The sequence below is a fragment of the Callospermophilus lateralis genome, chromosome 5 (genome assembly GCF_048772815.1).
Source record: "Callospermophilus lateralis isolate mCalLat2 chromosome 5, mCalLat2.hap1, whole genome shotgun sequence".
NCBI classification, from domain to species: domain Eukaryota; kingdom Metazoa; phylum Chordata; class Mammalia; order Rodentia; family Sciuridae; genus Callospermophilus; species Callospermophilus lateralis.
Window position 1 is genome coordinate 140744055 of NC_135309.1, and position 22852 is coordinate 140766906.

At 31.8% G+C, this 22852-nt stretch overlaps 1 non-coding gene across 1 annotated transcript; it reads right to left on the reverse strand.

The window, feature by feature from the left end:
* Nucleotides 1-21981: 21981 nt before the first annotated feature.
* On the reverse strand, nt 21982-22088 carry LOC143400547 (U6 spliceosomal RNA). Its single transcript, XR_013091467.2, has one exon. It is a non-coding gene; the product is annotated as a U6 spliceosomal RNA (small nuclear RNA).
* Between the last annotated feature and the right edge of the window lie 764 nt (nt 22089-22852).

Below are 22852 nucleotides of genomic sequence, written 5' to 3' on the forward strand. Positions count from 1 at the left end.
CTTCCTGTTGAATTAAGACAGAGTCTACTTTCTAGAATTACAGGATTCTACAAGCTAAAATTTACAAGTAACTTAATTTTTCTCTCATATTTCTTAAACTTTAGAAAGAATAATATTAGAATATTTGGTGTGCATTGTTATAATCTATGATTATATATTGATTTATTTAGGAATATGAGTGTTTTTTTTCCTATATTAAAAAAACGTGCTCTAAGTTTTCTATTCATTTTGGGATGTGCTCTTAAGCTTTAAGGGCAAAATAATGAATTAGATTCATTTTCTTTGGATTGAAAATCACATTGAATAACTGAAGTATTTAAAATATTGATATTTGCATTACCTGCTAATTTAAAACAACATTTACTTCTTTCCTATGAAATAGTAATACAGGATTTATTGTTATCAAAATAAGAAAAAAAAACTGTACAATCCTATCATACTGTTGCCAAGTACTACAATAATGACACTGTTTGCTCTCCCAATGTAAATGTCTCAAGTTTAATAGAGAACCCTGACACATCTATAGAAGATGTAGAACCACTGGAGTTCCTTTCTAAAGTAATGAATGCATAAACAATAAAATGATACAAACACTTAATGTCCAGTTTATAAAAACTCTTCATTTTATGTATTTGAACTTGACAACATGTTTTTTTGTTATACATATAGATAGAAAAATGCTTGGTTTAGCCAAAGTGGCATAAACATCACCCCATTTAATTACTCAGGTTGTGTATGTGTGTGTGTGTGTGTGTTTGTGTGTGTGTGTGTGTGTGAGAGAGAGAGAGATGAGAGAGTGATGATAACACATAAAATATATATTTTTAGGAAAAATACAACATTAATAACTATACTACTCATGCTGTACAATAGATCTGTAGAATTGTTTATACCACATAAGTGCTACTTTGTATCCTTTAACCTAAATTCCCCTAGTTTTCCCCCTCACTTCCCTACCCTGGAAGACATTTTTATTTTCTATCACTGTGTATTTGAGGGATTTTTCCTTGTTGCTTTGGTTTTTCAGAATCAGAATGCAAGTAAGGTCATTCAGTGCTTTCTTTCTGAATCTAGTTTTAATTAGCAGAATGTGTTCCACGTTAATCCATGTGGTGACAAATGGTGAATATCTATTTATTTGGTTTTTTTTGTTTGTTTGTTTGATTAGGTAATGGGAATGGAACCCAGGGGCAATTAAACAGTATGCCACATCCTCAGTCCTTTTTTGCATTTTATTTAGAGACAGGGTCTCATTGAGTTGCTTAGAGCTTTAGTAAGTAGCTGAGGTTGGCTTTGAATTTAAGATCCTCCTATCTCAGCCTCTGGATCTGCTGGGATTCCAGATGTGCACCACTGTGCCTGGTCTGGAATAACTTTTAAAAGACTGAATTATATTTCATTGTATATACATGTCAACTTTTTTTTATCATTGATGATGATTTTTTGATCATTGATGATGAAAAATTGACATTATTTCCATACTTTGGCTAATGAGAAAAATGCTACAGAAAAATTTATTTATTCATAATACAGTTTACTTGTATAGAGACTTTAAAACTAACATAATAAATTCAGAGTACCAATGCTAATTTTATTAAAGTGAAATGAGCAATTTTATTAAACAATTATAAAAATTTTAAATTATGAGAAAAAAATTTTTAAATTCCTGTATTAATTATATTTTTTACAATTATTTCATTATGGTTTCTACTGAAATTGTATGCATTATTTTTTTTTTATTTTGTAATAAACATATTTCCCTTTATGTGTATCAAAAAGTAAAGTTGTAATGATATGCATGTAAACACATGAATGTGTGTATGCATGCCTGATCAATAACCTTCATCATAAAATATCATTCTTTCTTGCATTAACTCTGTTAACCATAGTGTACACAGCATTACTTGCATTGAAATTAAAACCCTTAATTTTGGTTTCTATTAATATATCATTGGTATGATCAAAGTTAAAACCAGAAGGTAGAAAGAAGTTACAGTCTACAGAAAATTTTGATGACTGTAGATGTGTAGAAAAACACTACATTAATTATGTTTCTAACTTGTATTTTAAACAATTTTATTTGTATTCAGCCATGATAAGTATTAAATAGTAATTTAATAAAAATAGAAATACATTAAGGAAATGACATATTCTAATTTGAGTGATAGTTTGTTCTTAAAAATTAAATCAAAAATTATACTTCAACACCAACAACATAATGACAGAGCATGTTACTCAGGCATATAGACATATGGACCTCTTTGAATGTAATTTGTGAAAATCTGCCACACTCCATGCAAATCCTCTTATGGGTGCCTAACATTAAACCATACATTCTGGACCACACAATTATTCAAATACTGCCTTAAAACAAAGCAAAAAAAAATAATATGATGGGTAATCAGGTAACTATTCTTCTAGAGTGAACTACAAAATCTGAGCTTTCAAGAATCAATAGAGTTTTGAAAGCCAGTGAAGAAAACCATCAATATTAACATACATTGAATATGTAATAAAGAGCATTAGGATGGTATTAACAGGAAATGGAAATATTTCAATTTGTTTTGAGATGTGAATGTGAGAATTGGCTGGTTGTTACCATTTGTTGCCAATATTGGTAGCTTTCAAGAAGAAATGATGACCAAGATCATAGAGGTTTCTTAAACAGGAAAGTGAAGGGGGTTTGAGTGGAGAGTACATTTCCACAAAATATATTCCAAGAGGTGACAAATCTATGCAAATAAAGAATAACTTTTTCCAAAAATTTTCATTGTCATTAAAATTCTTTCTCCAAGCCACTGTAGGTCTTTTTCTCCATTATTTCTCTTCTATACAAGTGGAATAATTTATCTAATTTATAAGTCTGGAATGAAAAACTGGATATTTGGGTATGCCTGCACTTTTCATTTACCCCTCTTGGTGGTTGTTTTGTTCAGGAAGTACTAGTTAGCTCTCCATCATTACTACCTTACATGTGTAGGCAGATCTCTTACCTTAGGTGGACAGCAAATTAGCCTAATTCTGTGATTGCATTAGCAGATACATTTGTACTTCATATCAAACTCATCCACCTTAGCTTATACTATTAATAAAATTGCTCTTTAAATTCCATGAGTCTTTTTTATCACTAAAATTTTTCAAATTGAACACAAAGAGGACTTTTAGTATATGAGAATTTGCAAAGAGACACCAACAGAAATGATGACTTTTCCAGGAAACAGTGCCCCTAATTTCCTCAGGTGTGAGGACACCAAGCCATTTAGGAGGGCTGGTGATTTTTTTTTTTTTCCTGGGATAGATTCAGGATTTTAAGAATGAGGTGTTAAAGACCCTCCACATGAAACAAATTTTAGATACATTCAACTTTAACTGGAATGTATCAAGATATTAGAAAATGAGTTTAAAAGCATGTTCTAAGTAACAGAAAGCCATTACAATCTTTTGATAATGAGCTTGGCAGTATTCTATAGAATTCACTTGAATGGAAGAACCAGAGGCATTCAAAACAAAAAGCATGTTATTGCTTCCAAATTACATGCAGCCACTCAAAATTGTCTTCCATACTTTGCAAATATTTAATGTTAACTGTATAAATTTGTCCAATTATATTATCTACATAGCTGAATGTGTAACAAATCACTTAAAGCATGTGAGCTGCCCTACATTTCTCACATTTTTAAGGTCTGTTTCCAATTCCTTCTTCTATACAGATTTATGAATAAGGATCCACTCATATTCACATATTTGATATTATCAAAGAAGCATGTTTTCTGTCTCCAACCTGCTGAGATCGTGTTTTCCTTGAGTATCTTCTTTATTTCTAATTCATGACATGATTCTTCAATTTTAATTACAAACAACCTTGCACTTTAAGGGATAACTTTTTAAAATGTTTTTTGGTTATAGATGAACACAACACATTTTTAAATTTTATTTATTTATTTTAATGGGGTGCTGAGAATCAAATCCAGCACCTTACCCATGCTAGGCAAGCACTCTACCACTGAGCCACAACCTCAGCCCTAAAGAATGACTTAATTTACGAATTGTGTCCCAAATGGATGAACAATATTTTAAGATATAACACATATTATGTATTGGTAAATAAAAATTCATGAGACATTTTCATTATATATATATTGAATTATTGAGTTATTAATGAGGTAACATATAGAGAGAAATATAGAGGTAAATCTGGTAGTGGTTATATATTTTTGAAAATTATTTTCTGTGCATATTTGCTTAGGATATTTTGTCTTTAGTATATTTTTAAATTTCTATTTAGTTTCATATAATATAGAAGTAAATTTTATAACATTATAAAAGAGTTCTTGATATTGATAGCAGTTTACTTACACAAAGTATCATGGTAAGGTGGTTTTAGAGCATTTGGGAAGTAATAAAATTAATTAAAATATAAATGTTCTTACTTAATTATTCTTTTTGGTTGGATAGGATGGAGTCTTGCTTTATTACCCAGATAGGTCCTCAAATAATTCTTCTGCATTAGTCTCCCAAGAAGCCAGAACTACATGTGCATGCCACAGTACCTGGCTATATTGCCCTTTTAAAAAAAGGCCTATATTTAAGCTCCCTCAAATATTTAGGATATGATTATTTAAATAAAAACTTATTTATTATTGTAAGTAGACACCCATTTATTTGCATTGTTCTCTTGAGCCTATTTTACTCATAATTAAGCATTTTCAGGTGAAATTAAACCACACTTTATTTTACAAATTTTACATATATTAATCATGCATAGTTAGAATATTTAACTATATATTAATAATTATACATACTAATATATGTATATCAATATGCAACACATTGATAATTATTTAATAATATATTATATGCAATTATCGATTGGTTTAGTGTGATATTTCCATACATGATAAAGTACAATCACATCTTTCTCTCCTGCTACATACATATTCCCAATCTCTACTAGTTATATATCTTGATTTAAAAAATCACCTACGAAAATTCTTTTATATTCTGCTTAAAGTGCAGAAATCTGAAAAAAACTTCAGTGTCAATAATAAGAATAATATTAGTAGTCAAAAAAAGAAAATCAAATCATGTCTTACACTTGTCTTACACCTGGGAACACAAGTTTACTAACTCGATCCAAATCTAATAAAGGGCATAAAATATGTCTACAGATAGGGACACAGACACCATCTCACCTGCCATAGGGTGTATGAGGAAGATAGGGTCCACCTGCTTGTGAATAAGATTGATTCACCTCAATAAACCTAAACATTAGGGTGAGCTTTCTTGAGGGCATAGATTTGGGAACAACAGGCATCAGAAAAGTTTGCATCCATGTACAGGTTTTCTCTGTTAGTCTCTACCAGGTTATCAGAAGAAAGTTTGAGGACATTCTAAGAACCAGAGAAAACAACCTTTGTGGTTCAGGAATGTGGAGCAATTTTTGTGGTTCAGGAATGTGAAGCAACCTTTCTAGTTCAGGAATGTAAATGTGTGTTGCTACAGTAGGAAAGGCCAAGAGTCCTCCTTGGATTGTTCTCCTATATGAAATAATTATTGAGCAACTGGGAAAAAGTCATCCAGAATCTTGCTGTGAGGGCAACAAGAAGACTATAATAGGTCTAGGAGATCCAAACAAATAATCAATGACATAACCCAAAAACAGGACATACAAACGCTCCACCACTAGAGGTTTTCCAATGCTCACAAAGCAAAATCACCAAGAAGGCCCCACCCTGAAACTCACCGGCAAAAAATCCTGTGTAGGATTCACGTGAGAATAAAATAACAAAGAAACTCCTACCTCTCCCACAAAGCTAGAAAGCATCTATTGCTAACTAATAGAAGTTTACAAGTTGTAGAGTAGCAATAATATAGAGAGCCAGTTTCTGGTGTGAGAGTACATACAGAACAGAGAACAGAAGGACAATCAAGTGCTATTGTACATGTAATCAAAAACAATGAAGGAAAAATTAGAAAGAATAGTAAAAGAAATATTTGAAGAGATAATGTTGAGAATTAAATAAGAGATCAAATTATAAATTTCAAAAATTCTGAGATTTCCAATAAATATAATATACTTTACAAACACACGTAGATATGAAACATTCAAAATGCTAAATATCAAAGACCAAGAGTATATCCTGAAGGCTGCCAGATTATATGACATATTACATTCAGAAAGGAAACAACAAAACAGAATTATCATACACTTGCTATTGGAAACTATACAAATTAAAATTAAAATAATATTTCAAGATTTTAATGAGAAACTTTATACACAATGAAAATATTTCTAAGAATGAATTGGAAAAAAAGATTTTTACAAGTAAACAGAAATGTGGAATTTTTTAGAGAAGAACTATATTGAAGTAATTATGTAGAAAATTTTCTTCAGAGAGAGCACATGTGAGAAAGGGCATATCTTTGGAATTATACATATAAATATGATGATCTCCAAAATGGATTAAAGTGAATATAAGCAAAGCAGACTTTTTTTTTTGTATACTACTATTTCTAAAATACAGTACACTATAGTGTATTATACACATTATGATATGTAATTGACTGTAAATACCATTGATGTACTGTGCATTTTGGAAAAATATGGTTAAATTTAACCATATTTAATTAACTATTCAATTTGATCTAAGAATATATTCATGACGTGAAGTTGTAAGACTAGATTCTTGACAGAAAATATTAAAAGAAAATAAAAATATATAAAACTCAAATATAAATGTTAATAAAGGATTATTTTCTCAAATATATTTTGTAATCATAATTCCTTTATAGCTACACATTGTAGGTCATTACATGTCATCATAAATTTCCCTAATTTTAGTTTGTTTCTACCTTAATAGGCTCTGTACCATGTGTAAACTTATTTACCTGAACTCATATTAATGGAAAGTTTGGTTTATTATGTGTTTTCTGTGAAAATATGACAAGTGAATCATGTGATATATGTTTAGTATATTTTAATGATAAATTGTAGGAATAGTAACTTTGTAATGAAGAGTACATGTAAATGTACATTTTTATTTTTGTCAAATAACCTTTCCTAGAAATTGGGACAGGAACATTTAACTTTTTTTTCTCCTCAATCAAGCTAAATAATTAGTGTATGTTATTGTGTCATGCCCTCTTGAGCCCTCATAGAGAACTATTTCAAAATCACAAAACCCAGCTAAATAGGAGCAATTATTCAACTATTAACAGATTTCAAGTTTTTGACTTACATTTATTTAATATAAGGAGCATATGGGAATAAAAGTCACAGTAATTGTTCGGCTTAAAAGATAATCATTTTGTTCCTGTGAAAGAGATCTGTACTTATTTTCCTCTAGTTGTATTGATAATGTTTTCTGTCTTTGACTTACAGTGGGTTTATTATTTCTTTTGGTTTTAATTTTTTGTTTTTATACATACTAATATATATATATATATATATATATATATATATATATATATATAAAATTCTTTGGGCATTGTTCACATGTTTATTTTAAAAATATTTTAGTATATTTATTATTTTATATCTCTTGGGGTCTCTTGTCTTTAATATTTTCAGTCAAGAATCTCGTCTTACATCTTCACAAGTCATGAATATATTTTTAGATCAAATTAAATAGTTAATTAAATGTGCTAAAATTTAAACAGTAGTGGTAACTTTAGTCTTTGAAATGTGTTTGTTTTTAGATACATATTAACAAAGTTAGATGGATAAGGATGTTGTGTTATCCAATCACAATATTACAAGTAGGAGCAAATAAATTTCTATATACAAAAAAAAATCCTTCAAAAATGAAAGCATGTTTACTCAAGAGAAATGAAAGTGTATGTCTATAAAAACTCATATATAAATGGTTATAGGAGCTTTTATTTGTAATGCTTGAAACTGGAAATAACCATAGTGGTCATCAAAAGGAAAATGAAAAGATCGATCACACTTTGGAAAATCTATACAGACAAATGCCACCACTCAATAATGCAAAGCAATGGACTACTGACACATATTGTATTATGTATTGACCTCAACATAATATATTGAATGAAGTAGTCAGGCAAAAATGGTGCATACTATAAGTTAATATTTATATAAAATTTAGGAAATTCTCTTAAGTGTGAGTTAGAGGGATCACCAAGTTCTACTAAAAATATTTTGGGTGATGTAGTAATGTTTATTTTCTTGATTATCATTATGAGATCAAGGAAGTTTACCTATGCCAGATATTAGCAAATTGTGTACTTTTAAAACATCTTGTCTTTTGTATGCTATTTATGACTCCATGAATAGGTTAAACAAAAAATTAAATGAAATCTATCATACTATTGCTATACAATACTGACATATAAAGATTAATTTTAGAAACAATGTTCAATATTTGAAAATTCTGTGGATATTTTAAAATAAAATGTTAGTATTTTTCATTCTTTGTAATAGCAATTTTTTTCATGCTATAGTTGCTATTTTGAACAGAGGAATAGTGAACCTTTAAAAATAAAATTAATATTTGTAAAATGAAAACATATCTCAGAGAAATACAAAAACTAATGGCTCATTTATTCTTTAATAACTGGATCAGCTATGAAGGCTAATTTCAATTGATATTATATCCAGTTGAGTGAGAAAAACATGGTTTATCAAGCTATAAAGCTAAGTGAAAGACAGGGATGAGGAAAAGTGACTAGTATAATAGGAAATAGAGAGGTAAAATAAAATCTAAATTTGCAAATATATACAAACACACATCTATACTTATATACAAGGATAATTACATACAGCCTTGTGTAAAACAAACAAACAAAAAACCCCACACAGAATGATACAGACACATGATGCCTGACCACTGCATGCAGACAACAAAGTAAAAGAGGCAGAATTAATACTGTAAAAATACCCATATTACCAAAAGAACTATATGGATCCAATGCAATTCCCATCAAAATTCCAATGATGTTCTTCATGAAAATGGAAAAACCAGTTCTGAAATTTATTTGAAAAAAATAAGAATCCCCAGATATCCAAAACAATACTTAGCAAGAAAAATGAAGCAGGATTCATCACAATAACAGACTTCAAATTGCACCACAGAGCTGTAGTAAGAAAATTAGCATGGTATTGGCACCAAAATAAGCATGAAGACAAATAAAATAGACTAGAAGATACAGACACAAACCTAAATAAATATGGTTATCTTATATTTGACAAAGGTGTCATAAACATAAAACACTGGAGAAAGGCTAGCCTCTTCAACAAATAGTGCTGGGAATACTAGAAATCCATATGTAGTAGAATCAAACTTAACCCTTCTCACCCTGCAAAAAACTCAACCCGAAGTAGATCCCAAGACCTAGGAATTATACTAGAAACCCTGAACCTTCTAGAAGAAAATAGAGGCCCAACACTCCAACATGTTGACTGAAGAAATGACTTTCTTAGCAAGATTCCTAAAGCACCAGATGTAAAATTTAAAAAATTCATAAATGGAATGGTATAAAATTAAAATGCTTCTTCATAGGAAAAGAAACAGGAGGTATAAAGAAAGAATGGGAGAAAAATTTTGCCAGCATATCCTTCAATACAACATTATTATGCAGGATATACAAAATCTCAAAAAATTAACATACACAAACACACACCAAAACATAAAAAAGTAAATCCCACAAATAATCTAAATAATAAATGGACAAAAGAACTAAACAGACACTTCTCAAAAGCAGAAATATGATGAAAAATGTTCAATCTTTCCAGCAGTTAGAGAAATGCAAATTAAAGCTACCCTGAGATTTCTTTTTACCCCATCAGAATGGCAATTATGAATAATACAAATAACGATAAATGTTGGTCAGGATGTGGGGAAACATCCCACATTGTTGGTGGGACTGCAAATTGGTGCCTTTATAATCGAAAGCAATATGGAAATTCCTCAGAAAACTTGGAATGGAAAAACAATTTGACCCAGTTATCCCCCTCCTTGTTATATATGTAAGGGATTTTAAGTCAACATACTACAGTGATACAGCCACATCAATATTTATAGCAGCAAAATCATGGTAGCAAAACCATGGAACAAACCAAAGTATCCTTAAACAGATGAATGTATAAAGAAGTCATGAATAAGAGTACTTCATAACATTTATCAACAAATGGATGCATCTGAAAACTATCATACTAAGTGAAATAAGCCAGGCCCAAAAAGCCAAAGATTGAATATTTTCTCAGATATGTGAAAAATAATCTAAAGTAAGATAGGAGATAAAAAAAAAGAATAGAATTTCAATGGATTAGACAAAGGGAAGTGAAGGGGAGGGAGGGTGGATAGGAAAAGGAAAGACAGTGGAATGAATCTGACATAAATTTCCTATGTATATATATGAATATACCACAGTGACTCACAAAATTGTGTACATTCACAAGAAATTAATTTTTTTTAAAAAATTAACTGGATAAATGGCAGAAATATCAGCTGAGGGAAGATAGAAAGCCATTGTGGAGGAGAAGGATGGGGAGGTACTGGAAACCTAGTATAAGAATTAGAAGAAGGGCTGACTTGTGGCTCAGTGGTAGAGACTTGTCTGGCACCTGTGAGGCACTGGGGTTAATCCTCAGTACCACATTAAAAAAATAATAATAAGCAAAGAAAATAATGGTATTGGGTCCAACTGCAACATACACACACACACACACATATGCATATATATATGCATATATGCATATATATATATATATATATATATATATATATATATATATAAATTAGAACAACATATATTTGATGCTTTTATAACTATGTCAGAATGGATTTTGGGGCTGGGGATGTGGCTCAAGCGATAGCACGCTCACCTGGCATGCACAAGATGTTGGGTTCGATCCTCAGCACCACATACAAATAAAAAAAGCTGTTGTGTCCACCGAAAACTAAAAAATAAATATTTAAAAATTCTCTCTCTCTCTCTTTCTCTCTCTCTCTCTCTTAAAAAATGGATTATACTGTCAAGAATAAGTAAGAACAATTTTTAGCTAATGTTAAAAATAATGTTTTTTTGTTTATTTGTTTGTTTGTTTTGTTTGTTTTCTTGTTTTTAAATGTGGTTCTGGTGATCAAACTTAGTCCCTCACACATGCTAAGCAAGCTCTCTACCACTGAACCACAACCCCAGTCCCAAGCTAATGTTTTTGAGCTAACATTAATACCTCTCTTATCAAAAATAAATTTTACTTCATATAGTTATCAATGTACATTTTATTTTTGCTTATTTTAGTTTATATTTTAAATTATATGTTTAACATAGTAAACGGAAATTTTGCACAAAATACTTTTGTTGAGACTCTGTCTATAAAATATTGCATTTAAAGATTTTCTATGGAAAGCAGAGTCCATAATTATTAGTCTTAAATTTTTTTTTGATTCATGTAAAAAACAATGCGGTTTCAAACTTAAAGAAAATGACCTTTCTTCTATAAATTATCAAATACCTATAAAAATGCTTCTTGTGTCTTTTTTTTATTTTATTTTTTATTACAGGGGATTGAGCCCAGAGGTGCTCAACCTCTGAGCCAACTCCCCAATTTTTTAAATTATTATTTTATTTAGACACAGATCTCACTAAGATGCTTAGGGCCTCACTAACTTGTTGGGGCTGACTTTGAACTTGCAATCCTCCTGCCTCAGCCTTCCAAGCCACTTGGATTACAGGCATATGCCACTGCACCTGGCTATGTCTTTATTCTTATCCCAATAATTCTCATGATACGAGTGCATGTATATCTGATACAATGTGCCATCTGCCTATTCAGAGCAGGCACTCATCATTGCCTATCAAGCAACACAAGAAGGGTTTTTTTTGTTTGTTTTTTAATGAAGGAGTATGTAAATGACTAAATGAATGGATGAATGATTTTATTTCAAATCCCTTACAATGTTTTTTTTTTTCTAAAGGATGCAACTTTTTTGTTCTCATAATTGCATTTTACCTAGAACTGGTATGAATAACTGGATATCTAATATAAAGCATTCTGTTTTCCAAAATTAATATCAGGAAATATCATTTTGTATGCAATATATTCTCCAGTGAGATTTAGAGAAAATATAATCTAAATTCCCTTGAGTATGTAAGCTTAAACTGAGATGTTTAGTTAAGATTGATATTTTATAAAGACTCCAAAATTGTACTTTTAACAAATATTCCTAATAGACTAAGGAATGAAGATTGCCTTTTGCTTCTGTTCCAAATTCCAAATGAATAATGCAGACTTGAATAAATTTGATTATATGTGTCAAAGTGAATGCATGTTTGTATATATAAGTCTGTATATTTTCATATGCATATGTAGAGTTCATATACAATATATTCAATATTCGTACATTTTATATTAATCATTTATATTTTTCATAATATAATATTTAAAACAGCATATTAATAATTATAAATAAATGTTATATTAAGGTATGTTATATAAGCTTGTATTTAAATACATATACATATATATATATATATATATAAAATTCAAACAGGTTAGTAAGTATAGAATATAATAATGAAATATTTTTCCTCAAGTAATGTTAATGTTTTCTAATTATAGATTATTTTTGTAGAGTATAATATTGAACTAAAACTCATTTTGGAGTGACTCAATAATAAAGTCACCTTTACTGTTGGCAGGCTGATTGTTATGAATCTAATTTATGTTTTACATCTTATGAGAGAAACTAACCAATAATCTAGAGTAATTATGCTCAGTGAATAAACAAAAATTTGAAGTGTGCACCAATAGAAAAAAAAATCATGAGCTTATTTATATCAAGGTTTTTAAATCTAAATTGTTCTAAAAATCATGTATTAATTTTCTTTTAAAAAAAGATTTTTTTTTTAGTTGTCAATGGACCTTAATTTTATTTACATGCAGTGCTGAAGATCAAACCCAGGGTCCCACATATGCTAGGCAAGTGCTATGCCACTGAGCTAAACCCCAGCCCACATTTGTTTTCTTATTGGTAAAATTAGGTACTAATGTCCATTGACTGCTATTCTTAGTGCATATATGATTCTTATTTTTCAGTACTGAATTTAACCTTTCAGAATTAATTGTGGCAAAGGTTATACACTGAAGAAAACACACTTTCAAAATTCTAAGCTGGAGCTTTACTATTCAGTATGAATATATTCATCATGGGTTCTGTTCCCACACCATGGTTCCTGGTAATTACTAACTAAGCTGGGGTAGAGTCCTTATTAGATCCACCTCTACTATATTTATTTAAGTCTATGAATAGAGGATATTAATATAATGAGAAGTAAAGTGATTCCAGTCTGCACTGATAAGATAAATGCCCTTAAAATATAGGCTACATCATCTCAACATGTTTTTAAACATAATAGAATTCAATGCAAAATTTTAAATCCATATGAATTTTTTCTGAATATGAATCCATTTTCTAAAGTAAATCCCTAAGAAAATTTCCTCAGGACCCAAATGTAGAAGGATTATAAATTATTTTGGTAATAGTGCTTATAGAAAGGACAATGGCTAGTGGGAAGTTCTAAAAATAGAAAGGGGAAGGGAACAAGTACAAAATGTCTGTGAAAGTTTTCTGCATTGAAAATTGCATGAGCCAGGCTGGGGACATAGGTCAGCTGATAGTGCCTGCCTTACATGCACAAGGCCCTAGGTTCATCTTCAGCACCACACACACACACACAAAAAAAAAAAAAAAAAAAAAAAAAAAAAAAGAATTGCAGAAGTTACCAGGTTACCAGAAAATGTAATAGAATAACATTTCAAAAGCTTTTCTAAAACCAGCTTCATTTCTTTTGAAGGACAAGACAAATTAGGTTTTATCATGTTAAAAAAATCATATGTATATATATATATATATATATATATATATATATGTGTGTGTGTGTGTGTGTGTGTGCGCATGCACATATATATATATATATACATACGTATATTTTATGTATGTATATGCATTACACATACACATACATATTTTATACTTATATCAAATATATATATATATATATATATATATATATATATAATAACTTTTCAAGTAGCATGATTTTTATGGTCAGAATTATGACTGATGCTCTTAGAAGTACATAAATGTGTATCTCTCTCTCTATGGCTCTCTCTCTCTCTCTCTATATATATATATAATGTATATACTGTTACAATCCCCAAAATGATTTTATTACTCTATACTTACTTTACTTTGATGGTAGCCAATTTTATTAATAAATATGAATTGTATAGAAAGAACACTTATAAAAGATATGAAAATTGTAGAAAGCAAAGAAAGTAAAATGGGATGAAACTATGTTATATAGGACTCAGTGTATTCAGCAGAAGCAGAGAAATCTGACATTTTGGTATCCACTTTGCAGAATGTGTGCAGGGTGGTCAACATGGAAAGAATTGAGGTAGGCCATGTCCATATATAGAAGTGTATAGAAGTGTTGCTTGGAATTTGTTACAGAGATTTGTGTACCAAAGTTGCAAATCATTTATTCTTAAAAAAGAATGTATTCAAGGAGGAATCCAAGATGGTGGGCTACAGGGAGGCTGCACTCTGTGTCATTCTGGGATCTGGAATTCCAGTATCAGTAATACTGTTTCTCTGCAAGACATTAGAGTACCCCTGACAGCTGCTACCATGCAGAAAACAAGGCCCTGTGTGCTGTGCAGATTTCCAAGGCCTCAGCATCAGCACAGGACCCCAGCCACTTCTCCACACAGGTCCTCCAGGTGACTGATTAGGATAACTGGCATTAACAAATTCACAGGACTCCTGGCCATCCACCTGCGCAGGAATCCTGGCTGCTGCCCATGCACTGGAACTTGGCCTCCATTATCATGTTGACCCCCAACTACCAACTGGGGCTCCTCTAATCATCTTCATCTTGGGGCACTGCAACCACTGAATGGCCCCCTACATGTGGTAGCCTGCACTTGGTGACACTGTATTGGATCTGTAGACAGCCACCAGACACAATACTGCACACTGCAGAGCTGCATCTCTGAACACACCACTCAATGCCACCACTAGGCACCATCAGATCCCTGACAGGCCATCACTGAAAGCACCCACCTCCATCTTGGGACTTTTTCATCATCATCTTTAGTTGGGGCAACTCCAAGCTTGGAACACTGGCTGGGGTTTAGAAGCAATATCAATGTACCAAAAGTTCTGTACTCTCCTTTCTCCACTCTCCCGTGTACTCCCTAACATGGAACAGTGCCTGTGGCTACATGACTAGCCCATAGCTTGCAAAACTGTGTCCTGAGCTGCGCAATATGAAATAGCTCTGCGTGACAGATGCACAGCTCCCAGAGTGTAGCCCACAAGACCTCTAGAGAGAAAGGTTCCTGATTGGGAAGTAAAAAGGGAGGGAGTGAGTGAGATATAGTTTAGAGACTAAATTAGAGACCAGGAACTGTGAGGTCTATAGGCAATATAAAGAAATAAGCTCAGGTCCCCACATCACAGGAGCAGGCACCAAAGGAGATCCTTGGATCAACCCTCCCACCCTAATAACTGTCACCATCCTGAGGGTGAAGATTCCAGCAGACAACACACAATCCTACCTACTGGATGAAAACAAAAGCTGGAAAGATACTAATCTCCAACAAAAAAATTCCTTGTGTCTTCCTTCAAGTTCGTTCTCTCTCTCCCTCTCTCTCTCTTTCTCTGTCTCTCTCTCCTCCCACCAGTACATCCACAACATTTGTGAAACCAAGTTCCTTTCATGAATTAGGCTACTGAGCACTGGGATGTCTGAACAGTATAGTATAGTGGCGTTCTATATTCTGTTATCTCCTAATTTTACTTTTCTTGAGATGGTTTTTTTTTTTATTTTTGCTCTACTGTCTTCTCACTTACTTGTCTCCCCAAAATCACTTTCTCTGTCTTCTCCTGCTACTATCAAACTTCTTTAGATTCCTCTCTCATGCTTTCTATAATCTAATATCCTCACCTCCTGCCCCCTCAACATCTCTTCCTACACCTCACCAATGGTTCATTGTCCACCATCAGAAACTGTAGGCCCTTTTGCAAACCTACTGTTCATAATGTAGATAATAATTGAACTTACCATTTCTGTATATTTTGACAAAACTGTTAATATCTTAAAAGCTGCTATTCGGTTTCAGGTTTTATAGTGTTTGTTTTGAGACCTTTTCACATTGTTCTCCTTTAGAAGTGATATTGGAAACCTACAGTGACATTATAAGTCTATAGGGTAAAAATGGTAATGCAGACCCTTAGTTCTGGAAGGGAAGACACATGAACAATAACAACAACAACAACAACAACAAAAACTAAGACATTGCATTATTAGAATTCATGGCCAGCACAATAGAAGAAATGACAGAGAAGAAGTTTAGAATGCACACAATTAAAATATTCTGCGAATTAAAGGATAGTATAAGAGAGCAAATACAGGCAGAAAAATATCATTTTGATAGAGAGCTACATAAGCAAATATAGAAAGCAAAAGGTTACTTCAATAAGGAGCTAGAGGTTCTTAAAAAAACAGGAATTCTTGAAATGAAAGAAACAATGAACCAAATTAAAAGCTCAATTGAAAGCATCACCAAGAGATTGGAAGACACAACCTCAGACAATGAAGACAAAATATATAATCTTGAAAAGAATTTTGACTACATAGTGAAGAACATTCAATAATTATGGGGTTACATAAAAAAACCAAACTTAAAAAATTATTGAGATAGAGGAAGGCATAAATAGAGTTTCACACGAAAGGAATGAAAATTCTATTAAATTAAATAATATCAGAAAAATTTCCAAACATGAAGAATGATTTGGAAAACCAAATACAAGAGGCTTACAGGACATCAAATGTACAAAATCACAACAGATCAAAACAAAGCCACATTATAATGAAAATGCCTAGCAAACAGAAAAATGAGAAAAATTTAAAAGCCACAAAAGAAAGGAATAAAATTACATATAGGGGGAAATCAATTTGTATCTCAGCAGATTTTTTCAACCCAAACCCTCATGTTTCGGGATAGGCAGAATTAATATTGTCAAAATGACCATAAAACCCAAAGCACTATACATATATAATGCAATTACAATAAAAATCCCAATGGTATTCCTCCTAGAAATTGAAAAAGCAGTCATGAAATTCATCTGGAAAGATAAGAGACTCAGAATACATAAAGCAATCTTTAGCAAGAAGAATGAAGTAGGTGACTTCACTATAACAATTCTTAAACTATAATACAGAGCAATAGTAACAAAAACAGCATGGTATTGGCACCAAAATAGACTTGTAGACCAATGGTGTGGGATAGAGGACACAGGGACAAACCCGCATAATTACAGTTATATTACACAAAGGTGCCAAAAATGTATATTGGAGAAAAGATAGTGTCTTCAACAAATGGTGCTGGGAAAAGTGGAAACCCACATGTAACAAAATAAAATTAAACTTCTATCTCGTACTATGCACAAAACTCAACTCAAAGTGAATCAAGGAGCTAGGAATTAAAACAGAGACCCTGCACCTAATAGAAGAAAAAGTAGACCCAAGTCTCCATTACGTCAGATTAGTCCCCTTATTCCTGAATAAGAGTCCTATAGCATAAGAATTAAAATCAAGAATCAATAAATGAGATGAATTAAAACTAAAAAAGTTTTTTTTTTTTTTTATCTCATCAAAAGAAACAACCGGTGAGGTGAATAGAGAGCCCATATTTTGGGAGCAAAATTTTACCACTCACACATATCAGATAGAGCACTAATCTCTAGGATATATAAAGAAATCAAAAAGTTAAGCACCAAAAAACAAATAACCCAATCAACAAATGGGCCAAAGAACTGTACAGACACTTCTCATAAGATGATATACAATCAATCAACATATATATGAAAAAATGTTCAACATCTCTAGCAATTAGAAAAATGCAAATTTAAACTACTCTAAGATTTTATCTCACTCCAGTCAGAATGGCAGCTATTAAGAATACAAACAACAATAAATGTTGGTGAGGATGTGGGGAAAAAAAGGCACACACTCTTGCATTGCTGGGGAGACTGCAAATTGGTGCAGACAATATAGAAAGCAGTATGGGGATTCCTTGGAAAACTTGAACTGGAACCACCATTTGACCCTGCTATCCCACTCCTCGATTTATATCCAAAGAACTGAAAAACAGCATAGTATAGTAATGCAGCCACATCAATGTTTATAGCAGCACAATTCACAAAAACTAAATTGTGGACACAACATAGATGTCCTTCAGTAGATAAATGGATAAAGAAACCATTATATATATATATATATATATATATATATATATATATATATACACACACACACACACACACACACACACACACACACATACACACACACACACACACATACACACACACACACACACAATGGAAAATTACTCAACATTAAAAGAGAATAAAATCACGGCATTTGCAGGTAAGTGGATGGAGTTGGAGAATATTATGCTAAGTGAAGTAAGTCAATCCCAAAAAATCAAATGCCAAATGTTTTCTTTGATATGAGGATGCTGATCCATAATGTGGATTGGGACGTACCAGGGGTGGAGGGTTGTGGTGGGGAGCATGAGAGGAATGTAGGAACTTTAGGTAGGGCAAGGGGGAGGGAAAGATAGAGACTAGACAGGGGAGTAGAAAAGATGATACTTATCCCAAGTACATATAAAACACAAATGGTGTGACTCTATTTTGTGTACAACCAGAGACATGAAAAATTGTGCTCTATATATGTACTAGGAATTGAAATGCATTCTGCTGCCATATATAACAAATTGGAATAAATTAATAAATTTTAAAAAATCTATTGAACATTTTATTTTAATCCAACAATTTATAGTACAATACAATTTAATTATATAATATTAAGTATATGTAATAGGTGTTTTCCATAAAAAATATTATAGCATATTTTTATATTATGTAATACATATGATTATATATTTAATATAAATATTAAATAAAAAATAAAGGTTCTAAGGCTTAAGATCAATCTTGGCAAACCTATCTCATTTGCTTAACTATCAACAAAAACACTAGATAGCCTAATATTCTGATATTTGATCTGTCTCAAGGGAAAGGCTATATGGATCCTAATGCCTTCATCAGAGAGAGTGGAGAGTTTTGGAAATTGTACATTATTCAAACTAAGTGTTAATAAAGACCGACTAGAGACGTGGTAGTAGTTAATTCACTATTTAACTAAGTAAAATTATGGTAAGGATGGATTGAACTAAAATCACTTTGGGTTTTGGAACATTTTAGGTCTAGAAACTTTGATTTACTTCTTGAGAGCATTACTAATTTAGTGGGACTTATAATTTTTAACATAGGAGTAAAGGCACTTTAAATGCTACTAGCATGAATGCCTTCTAGTACCTCATATTTAATATTGTTTTTAGTAACCATGATTTCAATATTACTTCATTATGGTGCACTATGATGAAATGACCCAGTTCCCTAAACAGTTATACTTGTGATTTATTATTTGATTTGTTAAACAGATCTGCTGAAACTTGTCATCTTTGTTTGTACACCTGTATAAGCCCCTTTACCATTACAGGGCTTTTCATGGCTTGGAGGAAGGACATCTGTGAAGTGTGGTGAGAGTGTAGTCAAGCCAGAAATGTACCATGATCACCATCATCTAAATGTGGTCAGGCTAAAGCAGTTGTGCAATTTTCTCAAAAGACAATCTCCATCAACTCTGAAACTTCTCAAGTAGATACCTGAGTTTATCTTTCCAGCCACTTGTTAGTTCATAAGTGGACAGTGACCAGTAGTAGTATTGTTATTACCTGTGAATTTACTAAAAAGGCAAAATATCAGAGACTATTTCATATTTGCACTTTAACAAGATCTACATATAATTTGTGCACACATTTTGGTTTGAGAAACAGTTTTAACCAAGTCTTTCTTTTTATGTTGCATCCCTGGTGGTATGACCAAGTCAAACACTCACTATATTCCATCTGAAAAATGAAATGAATTTTGTAATATACAGTGTCTTTTTAGTGATTTGATCAGATATTTGCTCACTAGATCTGTGTTCAAAAGGAAAAAAAAAATTCAGACATACAAGTTTAAGACCTGTAAGTGCCACAAGAGTAAACAGAAATGGGATTTTTTTTTTTTTTTTGATTAACAGTGGTCCCAAAGACTATGTAAACCTATAACCATGGATGCTAAAGAGTCTCATCATAATTCAGAATCGTGTCACACTTGCTACTTTGCCTTTAGTTGTTCTTTGTTTGTAAGAATCTCCTACTGCTGGCCGCATGGTCCAAAAGAATCTTGTTATAGAGATTAAACCAAATTATTCTAAGTAAAGGGGATTTTGTAATTAAGTATGATTTTTTTCAGGCCTTTTCCTTTCAATATCATAAAGGAGGTATATTTTATTCTTTTTGAATAAAATGAAAATAAACAAAATTCATGACTTTTGTTTAACTGCCAATTTTTATTTGTAAATATAAAAGCAGTTTTTTTTTTTTTTGCTACTTTAAGGGAAAAAAAGCAGGCATATAATATAGAACCTGAAGTTGATATTCTCCTTTAACTCACTAATAAAGTATCTTTCTAATAAGGATCTGGTAACTTCTACAAATATCAACTATGAAATTTATATCTGTTGGTGTTCTTTTAGTTTGTTATTATCATTAAAGTGTTTTTGCTTCCAGAAGCTGAGGTAAAATTGCACAACCATTAACTCTTAGATCATTTCCCATAGAGCTTTCTTCTAAGTTATTATTTTTCCTTAATAAATGCAAATTAAGTAATTATCTAGTTAAATTTCAACTAGGCATTATTCATTTGAGAAATTGTTGCTTTATCGTGCAAAAGAAGCATTTTTCCACCTTTGGCACTTTACAATAAACTCATTCTGATCTAAATTGATTGCTGTGGGATTATCTTGAAGTCATTAAAATATTGCTGTATTGACATTCACTGATGTCTTTAATTAGCAATTTCAAATTCCAGTGTTTGGCATTAAATATGAACCAATGTAATTTACTATTTCCCCATAGCTGTTTTCCAGCTTTGTTTGTGCATCTTTTGAGTATATTAAACCATTATTTGAGAAGTTTTTTCATATATTCAATCCATTGATGATTACAACAATTGCAGGTTAGCCTGTTTGTCTTTGTAATGAAGATATTATTGAGATTATGGATTTCTCTGGACCTGGGTTAGATAAAGAATATGTTTTAATTTTATTTTATTACTTTCAAAATATTAAAATTCTGAAAATATTGAATTTATCATAAATTTTAAACATCCATGCACACATAGAGCAATGATCTTTAGAAATTGGTCTTTAAATGTCAGATACTTCAATTCTCAAGGACAAAAATATTTTGATTTTGATTTCAAGTAAACATTGTAGAACTATTCTCAACTGTCCGTGGACCTTCTGTTTTGGATAATATCACATTGATAGTGTCACATCTAAATTCCCCCCAAAGAAAAGCTTGACAATAAAGACATTTCCAAAAATATTAAATCAAGCATTTTATTTGACTAGACCAAAGACACTACTAGGCTTTTGAGATAGGAAAACCTTCTCTCCCTCCACACCCTACTTATTTTGAAGAAACAGAGTAAAGTTAGAGACCACACGCTTTGGATTAGAACAAGTTTTCATTTGTATTTCTCTATGAAGACTCCTCCTTGATCCTCACTATGTCACAGTGCCTATGTAAACCAGCATCCTTGCTATCAAAAGGCAAAACAATATTAATTACAGAGGCTGTAAGAATAAATGGACAAAATAGTTCCATGAATAATATGAATAATATGATTCTGCCCAGATGGTAATAACAGGTGTGCTCTGTTACCTTCTCTGCACAATTTCCCTCAAGAATGACAAGATATTCCAAATCTCCTTCTCCTTGACTACCAGAGATTCATAAAAAGAAGCATTTTTTTTCTTTTTTTTAATGTGGAATGCTTCATAAATTTGGGCATCATCCTCACATAGGGGCCACATTAATCTTCTCCGTATCATTCTAATTTTAGTATATGTGTTGCCCAAGCAAGTACATGGAACATTTCTTGATGCTTTCACAGATGGGTCTTAAATCAAGTCCTGAGTACATGTTTATAGGGCTTCCCAAAATAAGGGAGCTTTTTACAGGATGTGATTTGCTTATCGCACAGCTATAGAAAATTTAGAGTTCCATAAACCTCTTTTATTTTTTATTTTTATTTTTTTTAATGAATTAGGATCAATGGGAACCATTTCAACTACATGACAGGTCACACTGGCGATATGGCTTTCAGAGCTCTCCATCAGTCAGCTGCGTGTTTCACCAGGGTCCTCGCTTTCCTCATTGTATTCCTTCCACTTGGAACTTCCTTCTGGAAGATATCTTCACAGTTGTCCCCTTGCCATTGTTGATGGCATTGTTTTCCTGACAGCACCAGCTCAAGGAAACCTCTCCTCAGTCCCTCTTCATCGTGTCACTTTATGTTAGTCTTCTTGGCATTCAAGAAGAAATAGGGGCTGGGGATGTGGCTTAAGCGGTAGCGCGCTTGCCTGGCATGCACATGGGGCTGAGTTCGATCCTCAGCACCACATACAAATAAAAAAAGACGTTGTGTCCACTAAAAAATAAATATTAAAAAATTCTCACAAAAAAAAAAGAAGAAGAAGAAGAAATGGCCTTATTTAGGAATTGATGAGTAATTTCTGTCTCCTTTTAAAGTTTGGAAAATCATTTAGGTGAACACTCCAATTTTCTTTTTCACTCTTGTAATCTTCATTGTACAGAATAATGCTCATATCATTTCTGTTAAGTCAAATA